At 51.5% G+C, this 21,749-nt stretch overlaps 1 pseudogene; it reads left to right on the top strand.

Annotated features, from left to right (window-relative positions):
- The first annotated feature begins 9,621 nt into the window (after positions 1-9,621).
- Positions 9,622-9,750, top strand: LOC118724975 (annotated as a pseudogene).
- Positions 9,751-21,749: the final 11,999 nt, after the last annotated feature.

Raw genomic sequence — 21,749 nt, 5'->3', positions numbered from 1 at the left:
GAGGATGTTACGAGCAGAGGTTAACCCCGGAGAGAACCAGGGCTCTCTCTATGTCCACTCTTCTCCGCCAGCTGGAGAGACTCCATGCCGCATCATCTCTGAGGAACTCCAGGGCTAAGAGCCGCCAGATGTGGCCGATGGCTGTCCCCGAGCAGGTTGGGTGCCTCCTCTCACTAATTCCTAGCATGGCAAAGGCCTGACTGAGGTCCCTATAGACAGCAGATGGCAAGCCAACTTCTGCGTTGCCATAGCAGCCCTGGAAGGGGGGTGAGGAGGCTGCGCTGTCTTTCGCCTAGAGTACATGAGGGCACATGGACGGGTAGATGCAAGTATCAGATGTGATTATTCCCTTCCCCAACCTCATCAGGTGGCTGCGGAAGTCCCTGGAGGTGCCCTGGCAGGGTGGGGGAGGATGGGACCCAGGACCTGAATGCCAGCAGACCTGGGCTCCAGGCCGCCCAGCTTCTCTGGCTGGATCAAAGCCAGCTGTAAGGTCAGGGACACCCAAGGGGCTTCCTCTGGGAACCCAAACCCCCCTGCTTGGAGGTTCAAGGACCCCTTATGTATAGGGCCCTCAAAGGCCATAGGAGTCCCAGAGGCAAACGATCTGGGGGCCACAGGTCAAAGGGCAGAGTGACCAAAAGCGGCCAGAAGAGATGCAGGTGCCGCGGTCTCTCATTGGCACAGGGTCCGGCTCAGGACACCCCCGAAACGATCCCTCTGCCTCCAGCTCCCTATGGCGTCCCGGTCCCTGGGGCTGCCTGAGCTGTGGAAGTAGGCACCCCAGAAGCAGGGTCTGAGGCAAGCTAGCAGGACTGCACAGGACACGCACACAGCGCGGAACCTTGAAGCCCTCCCCCTCCACTCTCAGAGCCAATCCTGATTGTCTGAGGCCTGACCACCATGTGCATTCACCACGTGTATGGTAAGTGGTGTGAGTGCAACATGCACACATATCATGTGCGCGCATACAACCTGCACACATGTGAACACACTCAGAGTTCACATGCAGTACATACATGCAGTGTATGCAGTAGGTGCTCAGGGTGTGAGCACATCGTGCCCCTGCTCCAAGGACTCCCTTATCCACCTGGGCATGCACACACACTGCGCACCACTTGTGTGCACACAACTCATGCATAGGAGACCCACACCTTGGGCAGAAGAAGGTCCAGCAAGAACTTATGTGAACACATCCGACACCTACTTCCAGTGAGCACACAGAATGAACACGGCATGCATGTGATTAACATGTGTGCACACATGCACGCGCACACACACACACAGTACCCTCTGCCCTGTAGGGCCAGCCTGTGGAAGGGACACAAAGAGGAGGGAACCCCTTGCCTCCTCCCTGGAGACAAGCTAAGACATGGAGGATCACCCGCAGAGGCAGGCTGCGGCCTGGGGAACTCCTTACTCAGTATCTGGGCTGCTCTCGCCACAGACAATGAGGTCAGGGATCATTCCCGAGAGGGCCCGGGAGCCAGTGTCTGGGCCACAGCCAGGCCACAGCCCTGTCGTCACCAGGGACAGGGAGGGGATGGAGGACAGCCCCAGGAGGCTCCCTGAGCCGGGCTGAGGCCTGGCATGGGGCAGGCTCCACCCTGCCTGACTCCTGACTTCTCTTTCAGTCACACCCACAGCATCCAGGTGGTGGGGAAGGAGCCGAGAGAAAGGCCCAAGTTGAGGGTCAGGAGGCCTGGGTTCTAGGCCCGACTCTGCCTCTACCTAAGCGGACATACAGGGAAGAGCCCGGCCCCTCCTGAGCCTCGGTTTCCCCACGGATACCCAGGGCGCTGATCTCGCCCTCTATGTTCTCACCGAGGCCTCTGTCACATGGGTCCTCCGTCACCTACACACCTGACCTGACAGGTGGTTGGGCCTCCAGGAGCAGCCTGGCTGGGCTCACGGGAAAGATCAGTGAGAGCTTCGCCACCGGGAGGTCCCTGTGCTGGACCCGGGGCGGGAACTGCGTGAGCCGCCAAGGCCAGGAGCACGAGCACCCCACCAGCATGGAAGGAGCGCCAGGCGGCAGCCGGGGCGTGATGGTTCCAGCCACGGCCTGTGTGTGGCCTCGGGCAGCACCTCCCCTGGGCCTCAGTTTCCCCACCTTTCATCCAGGGAAGCTGACCTGGAGCTGGTCTCCGAGGGACACCCAGTGCTGAGATTGACTCCACATCACCAGAAGCAGCTGGCGGGTGCAGGGGGGCGCACAAGGAAAGACAAGATCTGCCAGGAAGGCCCCTCCCCACACAGATTTCCCAAGCACCCCCTGGGTCAGACCCTGGGTGAAGCTCTTTACACACATAAGCCCGTGTATGAAGAAGATGCCAGTGGAATCCAGCGTGGACAGATCAGGACGTGGCAGCTTAGACAGGAGCCAAGGTCGCACCCCCAGCCAAGGTCAGGGTTCCAGCTCGGATTTACCTGACCTCAGACCACACGTGGGCACGGTTTTTCTAAGCGCTTTCCCTGGATTAACTCGCTTTATCTACATAGCAATCTCAGAGCTGGCATCCGTGATTCTCTCTAAGTAACTTGCCCAAAGTCACACAGCTAGAACGTGGGAAAACTGGGTCTGACGCGAGGCTGTTCTTATGCAGCACATAAGGGTTCCGCCATCTCGCCCTGCCTGGCCCCCGAGGGCCTGCAACAGACCCAGCAGAGGTCACACAGAGGGTCACAGCCACACTCTTCTGCACGGACCACGTGTATCAGTTATCTACTGACTCAGCAACGCTGCGTAACAACCACAAAGCCTCAGTGACATGCCATGATGCACATTTATTTCCTCTCAGAGGCGGGGGGGGGGGGGGGGGCGGGGGGGGGGGGGGTCTGCTGCTGGGGACCAGGCCCTCCGTTTATCTGGTTCTGTCTGCTGACACCTGGCAGGTGGGCTGAGGGAGGACAAGGCTAGGACGGCCTCACTCTCACCGGTTTGACAATTAGCTGGCTGTCGGTGGGGATGACGGAAGTGACCAGGCCATGTGTCTCTTAAGGGTCACCGTGAGGGAGGGAATGGGAGCGAGAGGAAGGGAGGAAATGAGGGAAGGAGGAGAAGAGAAGGAGAAAGAGAGAGAGGGAGCTGCAGCCCTCTTGAGGCCTAAACTTGGAACCGCACGTTGCCAGCTCCTTCGCTTTGCATCAGTCAGAGCAAGTCTCCAGGACAGCCGGGCTCATGGGCTGGAGAAACAGACTCCGCCTGGTGAAGGGAGAAGCTGCAAAGTCATTTTGTAAACGGCGTGATTGCCGAGAAAAGGGAAGAACTGGGTACATCTTTGCAGCCCACCAACCACACTGTGTCTCTTTGCCACTTTCATTTTCACATGTCCTTTTATTCCAGCAGAGTCATGGAAAATCAGAGCTGGGCAGAAGGCTTAGAAATCACCCATTGTATATACGGGGAGCCTGAGGGCCAGAGAGGGACAGGAACGGGGGGACGGGGGGATCCGAGCCTCTTCCCTTTGGCTCAGGGATCAGTGCAAACTGGCAGCCTGCCCTTGCCTCTTAGCTGCCGGTGCCCTCACTGCCATCCCACTGAGCTGGCACTTGGCAATTAGCACCCAGGGAGGACAGATCTCATCTCAGCCTTCACCCCCCCTACCCTCCAGACTGAACACTTCGTATTTATGAGTCACAAAGCCCTGGCACTTGTGTCATTATCCTCCACGTAGCAAGTGCCTTCACCCATTATTCAATCCCCATGTCACCCGGAGGGGAGGGCAAAAGCAGTCACAACAATCACCCTAGCATCTGCCGAGCACAGTCTAAGGGGCACACATTGTTCCAGGCGCTCACTCAATGCTCACACCAACCCAGTGCAGGAGGTGTGATTGTCATCCCAATTACAGAGGGGGGGGCGTGCGGTTCAGAGAGGGGAAGTGTCTCATCCAAGGCCACGGAGCTAGTAAGTCTCAGAGCAGGGACACAAAACCTATGGCTCCCAACTACACGCTATGCAAGTCAGTGAGGTCTGGACCCAGCCCCGAGGGGGCCTGAGGCGAGGGGTGCAGACCCCTGAACAGTGACAAGCCCGAAGAGGGGCCTTGGATCTTTAGTTTTATCTCCCCAGAGTTCTGGCCTGGTGTGAGGCTGGGGGGGGGGGGGGGGGGAACCTCACCTTCTGAAAAGGGAGCTGTGCATGAGTTCCATCAGCAACCAGAGTAGTGGGGATGGGGGGGGGGGGGGGGGAGAGAGAGAGAGAGAGAGAGAGAGAGAGAGAGAGAGAGAGAGAGAGAGAGAGAGAGAGAGATTAAGAGCATGGCCAAAACCAGTTTGGCTCAGTGGTAGAGTGTCGGCCTGCGGACTGAAAGGTCCCAGATTTTATTTCCAGTCAAGGGCATGTACCTTGGTTGCGGGCACATCCCCAGTGGAGGGTGTGCAGGAGGCAGCTGATCGATGTTTCTCTCTCATCGATGTTTCTAGCTCTCTATCACTCTCCCTTCCTCTCTGTAAAAACTCAATAAAATAAAATAATTAAAAAGAGAGAGAGAGAGTATAAGAGCATGGAGCCCACTGACCAGGTTCAAATCCTGCTCTGGTCACCCGATACCTATGACTTTGGGCAATAAATGTTATTTCTGTGCCCTCCAGTGTTCCAATCTACAAAATGGGGATGCTGATAGTAGTCTTCACCTCCTGGATTGGTTGTGAAGAGAAAAAGAGTTGACATCTATGAGGCAATTTCTGGCACACAGTAAATGCTCAATGAACATGGGCCAGTATTATGGCTATATGGCCCCTTCCGGCTTCTGGACCGCCAGAGAGCAGCCGGCACCAGCTGCTAACCAGCCAGCTCTGAGGGGCACCCTGCGCTTGAATTGCCCACCAGAGGGATGAGAGGGTCGCTGTCCAGGGGTCTGCCCACCTCCCCTCAGGGCTGGGTCCAGACTTTTCAAGACTCAAAGCCATGAAAAACATATGGTGCCCTGCTCCCCGACACTGGGTGAAGCCCAAATAAAAATACCACCAAAACATAAAGTGAGCACAAAGCAGTTTAACCGCATTCTGATTTTTTTAAGTGAAGTTCCGTCTCCAGGATCATTTGAGTTTATTTTGGTGCCTCCGTCCTGCTGGCATCTTAATCATGTGCTTGGCTTGGCTTGGCTTGTTCGGCCACTGGCTCCCAGGGGCCTGGGGAACCCCTGGACCCCAGGCCAGGAGCCCGGGCCCTCGGGAAGTGATAAGCAGATCCTTTGCCAAGAGCACGCCGCCTTTCAAGGGAGTGCAAGAAGAAAAACCCGCGCCCGGGTGCTAAAAAAAAAACACCCTCCGACTGACAATTTGGCAGCTGCGGTTGCCAGGGAGATGATGAGGGATCCGAGTGGTGCTGGCGGTGCTGCCTCCTGCTTGGCAAAGCCTCTACCTCCACCCCGGGGAGGCCAGGAGGAGGGGTGCGGGGGGGGGGGGGGGGGGGGGAAGGCTGGGGACTTCTCTTCCTGGTGTCATCGTGGGGACAAGGGGCCAGGCCAGGAAACAAGAGCCCCGAAGATCACTTTCCCCATTGTCCCCCTTGTCCTCAGAGCAGCGGGTGTGGGCCAGACAATGGGCTGATGGACAAAAGGGAGCAGCAGATGGTGTTCCATCTACCCCTACCCCACCAGCTGGTGCCAGCCAGCTTGCCAGGCCTGCTGGTGAGGTCGGGGTAAGGGCATGGGCTCAGCTGGCTACAGACCCCAGCTTTGCACCTGCCCACCTAGAGTTTTTGGAAGGAGGTTTGAACTGGGAGTTGAGACCCTTGGGTGATGGGAAATGAGAGGAAGAATAAATAACAACCGGCACTCGCTGTGTCTAAAATAAATCTGCTCTTCGCGCGAAATCCACAAACTCCTGCCCGACCCAGCACGGCCAAGCCTGCAGCCAGCGCTCTGGTGTCTCCACGCACTCTCGCCCCATCTCTGTGCCTGGAACACAGTCAGACCTTTGCAAACTGTGCCCCTTTGCATATGCTATTCCCACTCCCCACCTCCACCTCCGCCTCCCCATCACTCTGCTCCCACCTTAAATATCTTCTCTTTGAACAAACTCTCTAATAACCTTGTCCTAAAATGATGAGCATTTGGCTCCCTCGAATAGCACTTGTCACAATTGATAACTGTTGATTTTGTTTCCATATTTATATCTCCCAGGCTGCCTGTAAGCTTCACGAGAGAACATAGAGACTGTTTATCTAATTCTCCACTATGTCCCCTGCACCAAGAACAGTGTCTAGCAAGCACATAGTAGGTCCTAAATAAATGTTCTTTGAATGTATCGGTCTCCAGGCACTTAATCCTCCTAATCCATCCCATGAGGTTGTTTTTGTCCCCATTCTAGAGAAGGAGGAATGGGGGCTCAGAGAGGTTAGTATTATAGTTGATTAAGCCAAGGCTAGAATCTGCAGCTCATCCAACTCCAAAATCCCCACTCCTACTCACTCCCGCTCCCCTCCACTGGCTCCTCCCAGCTCCCCCAGCACCAAATCCCTGGGGGAAACATAGGTCACTTCCCTTCTGGAAACTTCTCAAATGTCCATCAGCTGGTGAATGGACACAATGCGAGAGCTCTGTAGAATGGAGTACTCTTTGGCAGTGCAAAGGCATGAACTACTGACACAAGCAATAACACAGATGAGTCCCGAAATAACTGTGCTGAGCGGAAGACGCCAGACACAAAAGACATATACCAGGTGGTGCCATCTGTGTGAAATCCTACAGAGTGGGAGGGCGGTCACAGAAAACAGGTCAGGGGTTACCTGGGCATGAGGCTGATGAACATGTTCCCTGTCAGGACTGTGGTCTTGGTGACACAACTGTGTATGCCTTTGTCATCCTCTCGGGAAAGCCAGAGAGAGCGGGGGAGCGGGGGGAGTGTCCTCTCTAGAAAGCTTGGTTGTTTGTATTCTTTGAAGGAACTGGACTGGAACCAACCAAGGAACACCCAGTCATTCCCTGGCATCTCCTCATGTGGAGACTCTAGCCAAGGCATCCGGTGAATCTCCTCCAAAGACCACAACTCATGGGTGTATGTCTGTGTGTGTCTGTGTGTCTTTGTGTGTGTCTCTATATCTGTGAGTGTCTGAATGTGTATGCCTATGTCTATTTGTGCACCTGTGTGTATCTGTATGTCTGTCTGAATACATATCTGTGTGTTTATGGGCATGTGTGCATGAGTATGTCTATGTATGAGTTCTTGTATGTATCTGTGTGTTTGTACAGGTAGGTAACTACCTAATGACGTCTGGTAGGTGCAAATGCTCCATGTCAGACCTGGCTCCAGTCCTGTCTACACACTCTCTGGCTGTGGGATTCCTCGCCAAGTTGCCTAATTCCTTCAGTCTCCTCCCGTCCCCTAGAAAGGGAAGAGCAATAATCTAGCCAGCTAAATTGTGGGGGTTGCCTGAATGGTGTATTATGTGCATCATTCCAGACACAAGCTGAGTGTTCGGTATGCTAGGTTGTGATATTATTGGGGCCTTTCTCTTTCTACATTTTTCTGATACCACTTGCATCCATCCCCTCCACAGCTATGTATACTGACACCCCATTGTGTGCCAAGTACTCCAGCTCGAGGCCCTGACTGCCCTTTCTCAGAGGGCAAAGGAATAGTCCTGGGTTACTGTTCTTAGTTATTCATTCATTGGATGTTTCATTGGATTCATTGGATTCATTCATTCATTGGATGTTTACTGTGTCCCTTTCTAGCTGTGTGACCTCAGGCAAGTCATTATCCTAAGTCTCCATTTCCCAATCTGTAAATAGGACATGGATATGGTGCCTGCCTGCCTTGTTTGGGTACTGGAAGGATGAATTAGAAACAATAGGGTGTGAAAGGCCTTTTCACACACACTATCAACTCGGGGATAGTTGCAAGGGCCTACCTGAACCACATCATCCATCTTTCGGAAATTTGGTTGGATAATCTCACTCTAGCAGGCTCGTCCTGACTCCATGCCCACCCTGGCCTGGTGGCTCTGCTTTCTCCGGGGCGCTATGTTCTTCCTTCCTTGAGACATTCTCTTCTGGGGTTGCTTGGCTTTCTCCCAGCTCTCAGAGCCTCTGGCCAACTTACACTCCAGAGAGTGTCCATGGCTCTCATAATCGCATGCAGTTCTCCAAATCCACATCTGCCCACAGCTGTTCCCCCCGTCACACCTGTCAGCCTCAGAGGTAACCAACAACACACCCTCCCCAGGAACTCCTCAAGAAACTGGGTTGCCCATGCTTACCTTCAAAAATACTTCAGGTTTACCAGTTGCCTGGGTCTGGAATACCTCCTACTGCTTCCACAGGACACACACACACACACACACACACACACACACACACACAGGTCTAGCAAAGCAGAAGCCGTTCAGGACATTTCCCAGCTCTGCCTCTAATATTGTGCATCTGGTAAGTTGCTCCACCTCTCTTTCTTTATGGGTAAAATGGGGAGAATAATAGTACCTTCCTCCTGGAGTTCTCGTGAGAATTCAATTAGTGTGTGCAGAATGATTAGAATAGTGCCTGGCACATAGTCTATGCTCAATAGATGTTAGTTTATTACTCCATCTTCCAAGATTCAAGTCGAGAAGCTTCCCCTGGCTGCCGATTTCTCCCTCTGAGCTATTGCCGACACTCGTGTAGGTATTGACTTTTTCCCTAACTTCATCCATTTTGCAAACATTCACCAAGTTCCCACGGAGATAAATTAAACAGGGTGCTGCCCCCAGGGAGCTCAACGGAGAGGACAGGAAACAGATGATCAAATTCCCAGATGAGGATGCAGGGTGGAGAGAGCAATGGAGGCGGCTAGAGAAGCCCACTCATCAGCTGGGTTTGGTCAAGATGGCCTTCGAGAAGGAGCGCTAACTGAACAGAGTCTTAAAGGGTTAGTTGGATCAAGAAAGGGACTAGGGGCTCCTCAGACAGAGAGGACTCAGAAAAGGCCTGAGCCTTTGAGGAACCTCTGGTGATGCAGGGTGGGCAGAGAAGAAAGGGGCACTGTGAGGGGCTAGCGATGGGCTTGGGGGTAAACAGAGGCCAAATAGCAAAAGGCACCCAATGCCCTGTTGGAAAGCTGGCACTTCTAGTGCAACCTAGTACCCTGGATCGGAGCCTGGAAAGAAAAGGGACAATACTGGAAACACTGATGGAATCTGTCATTTTGTTAATAGTGTTGATCTAGTGCTAATTTCTTGATTTTAACAAACATACCATGACTACGTGATACGTTAACGTTAGGGGAAGTGAGGTAAAGGATAGATGGGAACTCTCTGTAATATCTTGACAGCTCTTCCATGAATCTAAAATTATTTCCAAAAAATTGTTTTAATATAAAGCTAGGACTTTATCTTGAGAGTAAAGGGAAAGCCACTGAAAGGTTTATAGCATGAATAACCAGGTCCAATTTGTGCTACAAAGATTTCTCTGGCTGAAGTGAGAGGTTGGAATGGGTGAGACTGGATCCAGAGAAAGAATCTCCCAAAATCCAATAAGCTGTTGGGATGGAGAGAAGGAAGATGATTTGAGAGCTCATCAGAGGGTTGAATTCAAGGAATTTGCTTTTTCATGTCTTTTTTTTTTTAATATATTTATTTATTTATTATTTCAAAGAGGAGATGGAAAGAGAGATAGAAACATCAATAATGAGAGAGATAGCTTTGTGCATTGGCAATATCATAGCCAATGAGGTTTATCCGAGGCACGATTACTGTTAATAAAAATAAAAATAAAATGATGAGAGAGAATCATCAAGTGTCTGTTGCCTCCATGCCCCCAACTGGGGAACTGAGCCCACAATCCAGGCATGTGCCCTGACTGGGACTTGAACCATAACCTCCTGGTTTATAGGTTGACACTCAACCACTGAGCCACACCAGTTGGGCAGGAATTTGCTTTTGATTAAACAAGGAAATAAAGGAGAGGGCTGAACCAAGGAAGATACTTGAGTTGCTGGGTTGAGCAAGATGCTTGCCAAGATTCTTTGATTACAAGTGACAGAAATACAATCAAATTATGAAGGAAAAGAGTAAATGTTACCCAAAGACTCACCCTGTCCTGAAAACAAACTGAAGGAAGTGAAGCGGTGGAGCTGACTTGAGGAGCAACTGGAACCTGGGCCTCAGGCACCTTCAGAATATTCTCTTCCTGAATGTCTTGGTATCATTCACTATCCAAAATCAAAGAGCTCGGAGGACTCATATATTTAAAGCCTGTAACCACTAGGAAAAGACATTTTTCCCATCAGCTCTAGTTAGAAAAAAATCCCAGGGAAGAGCTATGATTGGTCAGGCTTGATCAGGTGTTCCTCTCTGCACCTGGCACTATGGCCTGAAGCCTGGGAAACAATAATTGGTCTAATTTGGATGTTTTCCACTCCCTTTCCCTCTGGCCAGGAGGGAAAATGCTTATAGGCTGGTCCCATTAGAACTAGACTGGAATAGGAACAATTATGCCGAGAAACTAAGTGCTGCTACCTGAAGAAATGTGAAGAAATGGGCAAAAGGATGGATGGTAGTGTCATTTCCAGGGATTGAGAAGGACAAGGGAAAAGCAGGTGGAAGAGGAGGAGCACAAAGGAAATGGGTTTGGTTCTGGGCTTGGGAGACGGCAGGTGCTCGGAAGGCCTCAGGTGGAGAAGCTCCACAAGCTCAAGAGGGGTCTTCACTGTGAACTCCATTTGGCTTCCTGTGAACTTGAACAGTCAAACTTCCTTTCTCCAAAGCCCCAAGGGCTTCTGGGGCCGGATGCTTTTAGCCCTTATTGGCCCTCACAGGCCCTTTAGTCACACTGACTTATCCCAGCCCACTCAGAGCACAGCAGCACAAGATGGCTAGATGGATAGTTGGATAGTGACATGAATAGATGACTGTAGAAATAGGTGGTTGGATGGATGGATGGATCATGGATGCTTGGATGGGTGTTTGGTTGTTGGGTGGATTGAAAGGTGGTTGAATGGATAGGTGGTTAGATAGATGGATGAATAGGTGGATCGATGGATAATGTATGATGGATAGTTGCATTAAATAGATAATGGCAGAAATGGATGGATCATGGATGGTTGGGTGGTTATTTGGTTGTTGGATGAATGGCTACAATACTGAGATGTGTAATACATCATCCCAGTGCACACTGAACTCATAATTCAGTGGAAAACAATGACACAGAAACAGATTATTACAGCAAAGAGAGGCATAGACTCTAGCTGGGGGGATGCGGTAGGTAGGGTAAAGCAGGAGTTGGTTAGCCTGTCAGAAGAGGAGAGATAATGAAGGCAGTTTCAGCCCTCAAGGAACTCACAATCTAATTAAATAACTAGCCACTTCAGATTATTTCTGAAACTGAACCAGGCATAAATAAATCTATAAACAGAACACTTGGGTAAGCAAGGTGTTCTTTTAAAAGGCAGTGAGCTCAGATATATAATAACTCCTGATTCAAAACATCATTTTCTCCTTGGAACAACCTCAGAGCTAATTCCCCAAATTTGCCAGAACACACGCATTTCTTTGTCCCTGCTGCTCCGCCTCACCTCCACCCTGGGCCGCCTGTGCCACCGTGATAGGAAAATAAATACATGCAGCCTTCTCCACTGTGCACGCCCGCAGCTGAGTTACAAGGTGAACAGGACCCAATCAACTCCGGAGAACAGGCAATCAGAGGCGGACCAAGTGCTCACAAGCTCGCGTGGTGTTGGCCTTCCCATTAGCGGTTGAGGTTACTGCCTTAAATGGGAAACAATTCACGGTGTGAAATTTGAAAAATTCCCAACCAAGAGTCATTGAATGAGCCCCGGACTTGGCCTTGGCCCTGATTCTGCCACTGGTTATTGCACCACGTACGGGAGGGGGGTCCCCAGAATCCCCCGAGATCATTTCTAAGCTCTCAGTTCTGATCTTCAGCAACAGATGTATTTTTATTTGTAGTTTAAAAATGAAGGGATTTTGAGAATTTTCAAAGATCGAATGGCCTGAGACAAAGTCCCTTCCAGTCTCCAAGCCTCTATTCACCATATGACGCAGGACTGTTGCCATCAGCCAGCCAGCCTCACAGCCGTGCTGAGGAGCTCAGACGTGAGCGTGTCCATGGAGCGCTGACAGGCTGTAGAGAGCTACACCTGAGAGTGAGGGGTGTTCTCCTGAGTCTGGAGGATTAGAGCCAAGTCTCCTCTGCTCATCACTGGTCCTGGCGTGGCCAGAGCCTCCATCCTCCAGGGTCTCAGACTTGGTTCAGTTTCAGGAAGAGTATGAAGTGGCTTCAGATTCCAAATCTCTTCTCCCAGCAGCACCAACCACATGTGAGGTGGCGCGCAGGCAGACACCCACCCGCTGGCGGTAACAGTGGTTGACAGGGCAGCTGGAGAGTGGGTGGCCGAGGGAGGTGTTGTTTTCCTCTGCTCGGAGCTGACACACAGGGAGGCTCACGAAGATTGCTGCTGCTGCTACTATCGCGGCTGCAGGCCAGCTTGGAGGTGGAGGGAGGGGAGGTCTTAGGGAAAATGTCAATGGTCCAGAGCCATCCTCAGGCCAATCTCTGGGCAGAAAAGTGTGTTCATATAATGACTCCCTGCCCTTTGCTGACCACCTGGGATGGGCCAGGCTCCAGATGGGTGGCTCCAAGCTGGCTTGTGGAGTCAGGTGCCATGTGTTCAAGTCCAAGTTCTGCCATGTACTACCCGGTGTGACTCCAAGCAGAGAGCTCCTCTCTTTACTCCAATCCTCTTGTGTGTAAAGATGGTGTAACCATGGTGTCTCCCTCAAAGGGCTGTGAGGAGGATTGCATGAGATAGTGTGGGCTAAGGGCTGTCCAGGCAGACGGCTTATGAACAGCCTCTCCGATGAAGATTTGGATGCAGGGGGTTCATGGAGGGGAGGGGGCTCTTGGGAAAGCACTGCGAGGGGTACAGGAAGCAAGATTGGGCAGGAGACGCTGACCTGCTCTCAAGCTGCCCCAATCTGGAGCTCTGGGGCAGGATCACCCTTCAGGTTCTCCCACACTGAGGCCAAGGGGCTGCACCCAACAAGGGCTGTGACGTTGACTTGGGCTAAGGGCGATCTGAAGAGGCTCTCAGCAGCAAGCTCTCAGCAGGTAACACTCCCGGACACTGGAGGAGGAGCTGCCTCAGTCCTGAAGCGGGTCTCGCAGCACGCTGCATCATCCACCCTAAGCCTGTGGGGCCAGGGACCAGGTCTTGTTCACTGAACCCAGCACATCAGGCAGGCAGCCTGTGGTAACTAATGAATAAATGAGTGAGTGAATGAATGAATGAATGAATGAGTGAATGAGTGATTAAATGAAGTGATGGGAAAAGAAGAGTCACTTGGTGTGATTTACCCGTCCTCTAGAAATGACCCCCCCAAAAAAAGAGAGAGCCCTTGCCTCAAAGTCTTAATACGGCCTTAACTGGTGTGGCTCAGTGGATAAAGCGTCAGTCTGTGGACTGAATGGTCCCAGGTTCGATTCCGGTCAAGGGCATGTACCTTGGTTGTGGGCACATCCCCAGAAGGGGGTGTGCAGGAGGCAGCTGATCGATGTTCCAAACTCTCTAACTCTCTATCCCTCTCCCTTCTTCTCTATAAAAAATCCATAAAATAGCCGAGACCAGTTTGGCTCAATGGATATGTAGGGGTGTCGAACTCAATCAGAGAAGGGGCCAAAATCTAAAATCCAGCCTAAATCGTGGGCCAAATGGTTTACTGAACAGTCATAAACTGTCATTGTGATGGAAACGCAGCAGAGTGCAGTGATGACAGCGCGGTTCGGGCCACATTGCAAGGCCTGGCGGGACGGATTTGGCCCACGGGCCTTGTGTTTGACACATGTGGGATAGAGCGTCGGCTTGGGGACTGAAGGGTTCTGGGTTCGATTCCGGTCAGGGGCATGTGCCTTGGTTGTGGGCATATCCCCGGTGGGGGGTGTGCAGGAGGCAGCTGATCGATGACTCTCTCTCATCCATGTTTCTGACTCTCTGTCTCTCTCCCTTTCTCTCTGTACAAAATCAATAAAAAATATATTTTTAAAAAAATCCATAAAATATATATTTTTTTAAAAGTCTTAATACACCAATCTTGCCATGGCCCTCCCCCACCGGCCCATATCATTTCCCAATATGACATAGAGGGAACCTCCCCCAACCCAATGCAGTGAGAACCAAATTGGCCCCCAGACAGACATGTGGACATTGTCTAAAATCATAGAAATTAAAGTCTTTAAAAGCTTGTTGAAGCTAGATGAGGAAAATAAACACACGAAGACCCAGAGAGGGTACCTGAGCTACCCAGGTTCACCCCGCAAGCTAGCAGCCAAGCCTGACACTGCTCCAGACAACCAGCCCTCCCCAGACTCACAAATCCAACCAGCTCTTGTTCACAGCTGTGCTAGACCAGCAACCCTGCTGTCCGCTCTCCCTGGGGGTAGTGAGTGGAGAACACATCTCTTCTCCCTGTCCCCACTGTCAACAGGACAATTGGAAGTTCTCTGGAGCCTGCAGAACCCTCTGCCACCCCTGCTCCCCGCCTTTCCCCTCCCTGGGTCTCCTTGCCTCACCTTGCCTCTCTGGCCACCAAACTCTGAAGAGGCTGTGAGCGAGCAAGAGAGCGAGCGAGCGTGGGAGGTTGACACCAGGAAGGCTGCAGGTTGGAAATAAATTCTAATCAAACACAGAATCACTTCATCTTCTCCCTCTGCTCGGAGGAGAGCGCTCGGGCCGGGTATTACTCATATGTTCGGGGAGAAATCTTCTGAGGCTCCTCAGAGCCAGAGGGGAACTTGCAGGGTTGGGAGGATAAAAATCTTTCCTTTTCCCCCCCAGGCTGGTTCTTGCTTTGATTAGCTTCTTCCTCTGCCTCTCATTAGGACAGGACTTGGGGAAGACAGATTTCACTTGGCCTTTCTGTCCCCATCTTAAAGGCACAGGACATTGGAGGGATGGGGGTGGGGCCAGCCCTGTGTGTTATGGAAAGCGACAGGAGGGGACACAGGGGATGGGTGGTGGTAGCCATGAGGACAGGGGCCGCTAGCAAGGAAGCCACGAAAGAAATGATGTCCTTCCCAGAAGCAAGGGCCAAAAGAGTCCAGGATAATAACTGTGTTATTTTTGAGGACCTTAATGCCTCTCTATCGTCCATCACAAGCCCACCTCAATCCTAAATCTGTCCACAAAATGGACCCAGAATCCAAATACCTCTCTTCTCACAGCTAGTACCTCCCCCCCACCATCATCTCCTCTTCAGACCACTGTAGAAGCCCTGCCATCTGCAAGTGGGCCCTCCAACCTGTCTTTCCCACCCCCTCATAGTCCCTCATCCTAGCAGTTTTTAAAAGCTTAAATCCTGCCCCATCCCTGCCCTGCTGAGAACAGAATCTAATCCAGCCATGGCCAGTGAGGCTCTCTCCTTGTTCTGGTTCCTGTGCCCTGGCAGACTCTTCTTGGCCTCTCCCCTCATCTCTAGACCCCAGCCACCCTGCCTTCTTCCTGTCCCTGGAGGATGCCACTTGGAATTGCTGCAAATGCCACGGCCTCAGAGGAGCTTTCCTTGCCCACCTGAGCTGAAGCAACACCCCACCCCTGTCACTCAACCATGTCGTCCCTCTTCGTCTCTGGAGAACTTTGCACTGTGTCAGTGCAACTAAAACGAAGCAATGAATTGCGTTCAAATGACCTCTTCCAAAATTCCCTGGAGTTCTGGGGTGGCGTGAGGAGACAGAGACATCCTGTGTGCCATCTGGAAGGTGAGAGTGGAGCAGCAGCAGCTACGAGTGTTCATTCTGGGTCAGGGCTGGGAAAACCCTTATCTCAGCGCCACCTCCCCTTCCCCGTTGATGAGGGATGGCACCTGGACCTGATCTCCCCTTCAACTTCAAGTCGTGGGCCAAGTGTGTGTGCAGGTTGATGGTGAAGGGCGCCAGCTTGTCCAACGAGGTCACTCACAGCACTGAGGTTGGAGGTGGGGAGAGACAGGTGTGGGTTCCAGTGCCCTTGCTCTCACCCACATCCAGCTTTCCCACCTGACCATCTGGCCAACTTGAAGCAGCAGCATACACAGACTGCCCCACGAGTTCCCACACTTGAATGAGTCTAACCCCTCCAATAAAGTCTTACTCTGTACCATTCCTAGTGGCACTCTTCTCCAGTGGAAGCCTGATGGATATGGTCTATTTAGCCCTCCGAAGGTAGTTTAGTTACAATATGCTCTTTGACTCCCTCACCACACTACATGGGGAGATCCTTGAAGGCAAGGATCCTGTCTACCTTTCCACAGCTGGGTCCCCAGCACATAGAAGAGAATCTGGCACGTAGCAGGTACTCAGTAGTTACTGAGGGATGGAATAGCTTCCATTATCTGGAAGGACTTGGTGAATAAGAAGACACTATACACATGAAAAGATGACTGGCCCACAGCCTCCTCGTATGCATCTAGACATGCCCAGCACCAAGGAGACCTGTCTCTTCTGCCTCAAACTGCATCCTAACCAAAGTTGTGCCCCACCCGAAGAATATTCCTCCTTCTCATTGCCCATCTCCTCCAAAGGATGGCCAAGGTCCCCCATCTCCCCATCCCACCTCTTCTAACTCCCAGCTCCCTATGTTCTGGTGCTTGCCTCCTGGTCACAGAGGTGGCCATACCCAAGGTCACCAATGCCTAGATGACCGTCAGGCCCTGGATCTCCTCAACACTACTCACCACCACCCTCTCTTCAAGCTCTCATCCCATCTGGTTCTGCTCCTGTTTCTCAGAACACACCTCCTCTGACTTTCCAGTCTTTCAATGGACTGTTCCCAGGGTTCTCTCCTTCATCCCTGAGCTCCTAGCTCCCAAACCCAGGCAATAACACCCACCACCATCATGTGACCCATTGCCTTCCAGAGCATGATCTCAGACCTACATCTTCCAGTTGCAACAACTCCTCTGATTCCCCCATTTCCAATGGTCTACAACCACTGTGACATTTTGACACAATATTTTTGGACTCAGAAGCATCAAAATGTTGTGTCCAATGGTAAATGTATGCTTTTTATTATCAAGTGCCCTTCCCAACCCACATCTCTGACCCAAGACCCACTGAGTATTGCAAACAGACCCTTGGGAAAGGAAGGGAAGTGCCTCAAACCACTCATCAGATGCATCCAAGCTCAGCTCCAGTCATCCTTTACACGCCATCTCACATGCAGGGCTCAGCACATGATAGGACATAATGAACATGTATTGAATGAATGCATGAAAGGATCAGTGCCATGGGAGGAGAGGAAGGGGGTTGAAGTATTTAGTGGGAGGCTAAAGCACTCCCCCAGGCTAGGAACAGAGATCCAGGGGTGGATGAGATGAATCCACAAGGGAGAAAGTAGGGAGGGCACACCGCAATGGTGACAGGTCCTGGGGGACACTGGCATGGGTGAAATCTTCATCTCCAGCTTGTGAGACTTGTACAATGAGACTCGGGGGAAGGCAATCATATACTAACCAATCTTGGGCCACACAATGTGACATGACATCTCCCTGGGCATCACGTCACAGCCAGCTCAGAGCTGCCACCCCGGGGTCCCAGCCCATTTCAAATTCTCCCTGGGCATCTCTAGTCACCTGGGCCTCTGCTTCTGCAGGAGGGAACATCTCTGGAGAACTTAAAGCACCTGGAATAACTCTGCATTTGACAGTTTGCAATGACCCTTTGCGCATGATGCAGGCAGGTATCACAGATAACAGAAAAGGAAACTGAGGCTCCGAGATGTCACATGACTTACCCAAGAGCTAGCAAGAGGTTTGGTGAGATTTGAACCCAGGCCTCTCTAGGTCCTCCCCCCCCCCCCCCGCCCATAAGATGTCTTTCGAGGAACGCTGGGATCTAGACCCAACTGAAATTCACAGTAGAAGGCACACATGAGATGTTTGATAATGCAGTCAATGCACATATTCAGTGTTCAAAATACAGGATAGTGGCACCACCCGTGCTGAGTAATACACAGTCATTATTGAGATAGGCGTTTCCTGGTGCCCAGTAAACATACCTACTAGATATGGCTGGCGATGACAACTGTTACCAGGGAGGGCATCACCGGGACATGTTAGCACACAGTTGGATTATCAACCCAATTAGTTGTCACCTAGCAAGAAGCAGGGCTCTGGGGAAGGTACATTTGACAGGTGGTGGGTGGAGATGAGGGAGTCAGGGGAGAGTGGAGAGCTGGGCCAGGGAAGGCAGCAGAGTAGAGAGTACAGGCCAGGGTTGGGAGGGTGAGGGTGCCAGGGATGAGAAGGCATGCCAGGGTCCAGGCCACAGTTCACAGGCCAGCTTTCCAATGACTCTGTTTGACTGAGGCCCCACCACTGGACAAAGGCATCCCAGTCACCCTGGTGATGATGATGGTACCAAATGGGCAGCCTCCTCCAGTTGCATGTGTACCCACCGAACCCTGGACTTGCCTCAGCGTCTGGTCATCTGTCTGCCTCCAGATCACAAAATGGTTTAAAACCAAGCAGTCTGATCCTAGGGTCGGATGGATGGATGGATGGATGGATGGATGGTTGATGAGGATGAATGGGAAAATAGGAGGATAGGTAGGTAAGAGGTGGTCAGATGTTGCAATGACAATTATCGTGGTCATATAAACCCATAGCCCAAGAAGGTTTAAGAGAAACATTAAAGTCGAAACCGGTTTGGCTCAGTGGACTGAAAGGTCCCAGGTTCGATTCTGGTCAAGGGCGTGTACCTTGGTTGCGGGTATATCCCCAGTAGTAGGTGTGCAAGAGGCAGCTGATCGATGACTCTCTCTCATCGATGTTTCTAACTATCTCTCTCCCTTCCTCTCTGTAAAAAATAAAAAATAAAAATAAAGAGAAACATTAAAGTCTAGCATAGACCCCAGGTCAGGGACCACAGTTGCAAAAGCCCAGCTCATGCGTTGTCAGTAGAAGGGCATCTGCTGGCCTTTTCTGCCTAAAGGAGAGGAGCATCTTTTAGCACCCCACCTTCTCAGCAGGACACGCGACAGTCCCCAGGACAGAGTCATACATACAGGCAGGGCCTACCAAACCTTCCATTGAGCTTGACGAGGAGTAATTCCTGAACACCTACTGTGTGCCCAGCACGGTCGTTTGTTGACCAGCTGGCCGGCTGGCTGGCCTCCTCTGGCAGACTGCCTGCCTGGCCAGCCGACTGACAGAACCCATATCAGCTTACACAGCAGTTGGCGCTTCCTTCCCTGCAAATGCCCTTGTCTCCCCGGATGAGGGAGAGTGTGATGATGACAGGGGATGGTCAGAATGATTTAGTCTCAGCTGGGATGCACACAGCCTGGGGAGTTCTCGTTGTCATCAGGTGGCGACAGTTTATGGCGGTGGCTATCTAAACAGCTCGGCTATATGTTTCCACGGGCATCATATAAAATGGTAAACAAGCAGACAAGAGGCGAAAGGGACAGTCTGATCTGTTTGGGGAAAGATTACTTGGGAGCTGCTGACCTGGGCGAAAAGGAAATATTGACATGGGTGTGTCCTCAGGGTGTCCCCAGGGTTAATGACGGGGCCGACTCTCTCTGGTCACCCTCTTGAAACCAAGAGAAAAGTGTTCTTGAGTGGTGTGTCCCCCACTATTGTGGTTTAGAGGAAATGGTTTATCCTCTCGTGGTGACAAACGTAATACAGCTCCATTGTAAAATATTTAGAGAGTTCGGGGGAGTAGAAAAAATAAAAAGCAGTGCTCGCTTCGGCCGCACATATACTAAAAAAGTAAAAAGCATCCATTAATCCTCATCCCAAACACCAATGACTTTCTCTTCCACCATTTTATTTTACATTTTTTATTTCATTCATATATATATATTTGCAAAAGCCGAGATGATAATAATTTGACAATAACTAAATCTTAACGCTTATATATGCTAGGCATTGTTCTAAGTGCCTTACATGTATTAATTCATATAATCCTCCCAGCAGCTCTATGAGGTAGGACTATTACTGTGCCCGTTTTACAGATGAGAAAACTGAGGCGCAAAGAGGTTAGCGCGCCTAAGTTCACAGCAGATACAAATTCAAACCATTCCCCAGCACTGTTCTCCCATCATAGGTCCAAATTGCATTCTCTTTTTTGCCTTGAACTATGACCTATGCACTTTCCCAGTGCACAAACTGCAGAAACAACATTTTGAATGGTTGCTAAATGTACTAAGGGGTACACTACAGTTTGCTTAGGCACTCCCCTATTTGGGATACCTTTTTCCCTGATTTTCTGTGTTCTGTACCAGCACTAGCTCAGCGGTGAACGGAGCTTCACAGAAGAAAGCCACTGCCTCCCACTGTTAATTCCAGGGAGCAAGTTTACCCCCACCCAGCCCACTGATTCCACACAAAGAGGGCCCAGCTCCTCAACAGGACTTGAAAGCAATGGCTCCCAGCTCCCAGCTCTCCACACGGACCCCTCCCCGCCCCACAAGACAGAAAGCCCAGAATCAGAACTCTCAGGAGACTCCCACCCTGAACCAAATATGTCCAGGCCTGCCTCAGGCAAGACAGTGGGAGCAGAGCACCTGTCCCTTGGCCACCTGGACAACACACCTAACTCCTCCAGCCTCATTCTCTTCCTGGTAAAACGGAAGCGCCGATGCAAACCCAGCCTACCCCCGCTGGAAAGTTCTCTGTTAGGATCCGATGGCATAACTGTCAGAAAAAGGCTTTTGAACCTGGAAAAGGGCTCTCCTTATGCAAGCGATTGTTATTATTATATTCATTCGAGAGCATTCCCTGAGGCCTGCTGCCTCCAGGCATTTGTGTGAAGCCCTGAGGACATGGAGACCAGCCAGAGAGGCCCAGTGCAGCCTCAGAAGCCAACGCTGTCAGATGGAGGAAGACAGACCAGACCGGCAGTGACACACAGGTGGGATGATTGCTCGGCCAGAGGAAGCATCGGGGCTGCAGGAGCCTGCGTGAAGCAGCTGATTGAGGTGGAGGAGACTCGGGGAAGGCTTCCTGGAGGAGGTGACATGTCAGCTGAAACCTGGAGGAAGAGTAGGCTTTGGCTAGATGGGTAGGGGTGAAAGGCTGAGAGAACAGCATAGGCAAAGGTGGAGAAGCTTACAAAGAATATCCTGGAAGAAAAGCATGGCCGGGCGTAGCAGGTTTACAGAGAATTGGAAAGAGAGGAGGCCTGCAGTATAGACCACACCCCCATCAGCTCTGTAATTACCACTGATCCAGTAGCTATGTGTGTGTGTGTGGGGGGGGGGGGGGGGGGCCTGCACCTAGGAAGGTGACTTCACCAGCACACTTGTAGATGTAGATGATGGAGCAGCATCCCCACTTTACAGCCTGAAGGCACACAGCATCGTGGGAATGAACCCACAGTGACGAGTGGGTGGGCCATGCTCCATAGAGCAGTCCAGTCTTTAGAAGCCTCCCCACCCCAAGCCCCTGCCCACCTGGACCCCCCTTTCTCAAATTTGGCTCCCTTGCACCCCAGTAGGGCTACCCCAAAGCTCACATTTGATGGATCTCCAAGAAGCTCAGGGAAAGAACATTCTAGGCCAGTGGTCAGCAAACTCATTAGTCAACAGAGCCAAATATCAACAGGACAATGATGGAAATTTCTTTTGAGAGCCAAATTTTTTCAACTTAAACTTCTTCTAACACAACTTAAACTTGCCCAGGCCATGGTATTTTGTGGAAGAGCCACACTCAAGGGGCCAAAGAGCCGCATGTGGCTCGAGAGCCGCAGTTTGCCGACCACTGTTCTAGGCATTGGATATTCCATCATTGTTAGCACCTTCAAATCCTTCCAACACTCTTCTGAGGC

Source organism: Pipistrellus kuhlii, unplaced genomic scaffold (genome assembly GCF_014108245.1).
Source record: "Pipistrellus kuhlii isolate mPipKuh1 unplaced genomic scaffold, mPipKuh1.p scaffold_m20_p_2, whole genome shotgun sequence".
NCBI lineage: Eukaryota > Metazoa > Chordata > Mammalia > Chiroptera > Vespertilionidae > Pipistrellus > Pipistrellus kuhlii.
This window is presented reverse-complemented; position numbering and strand designations above follow the sequence as displayed.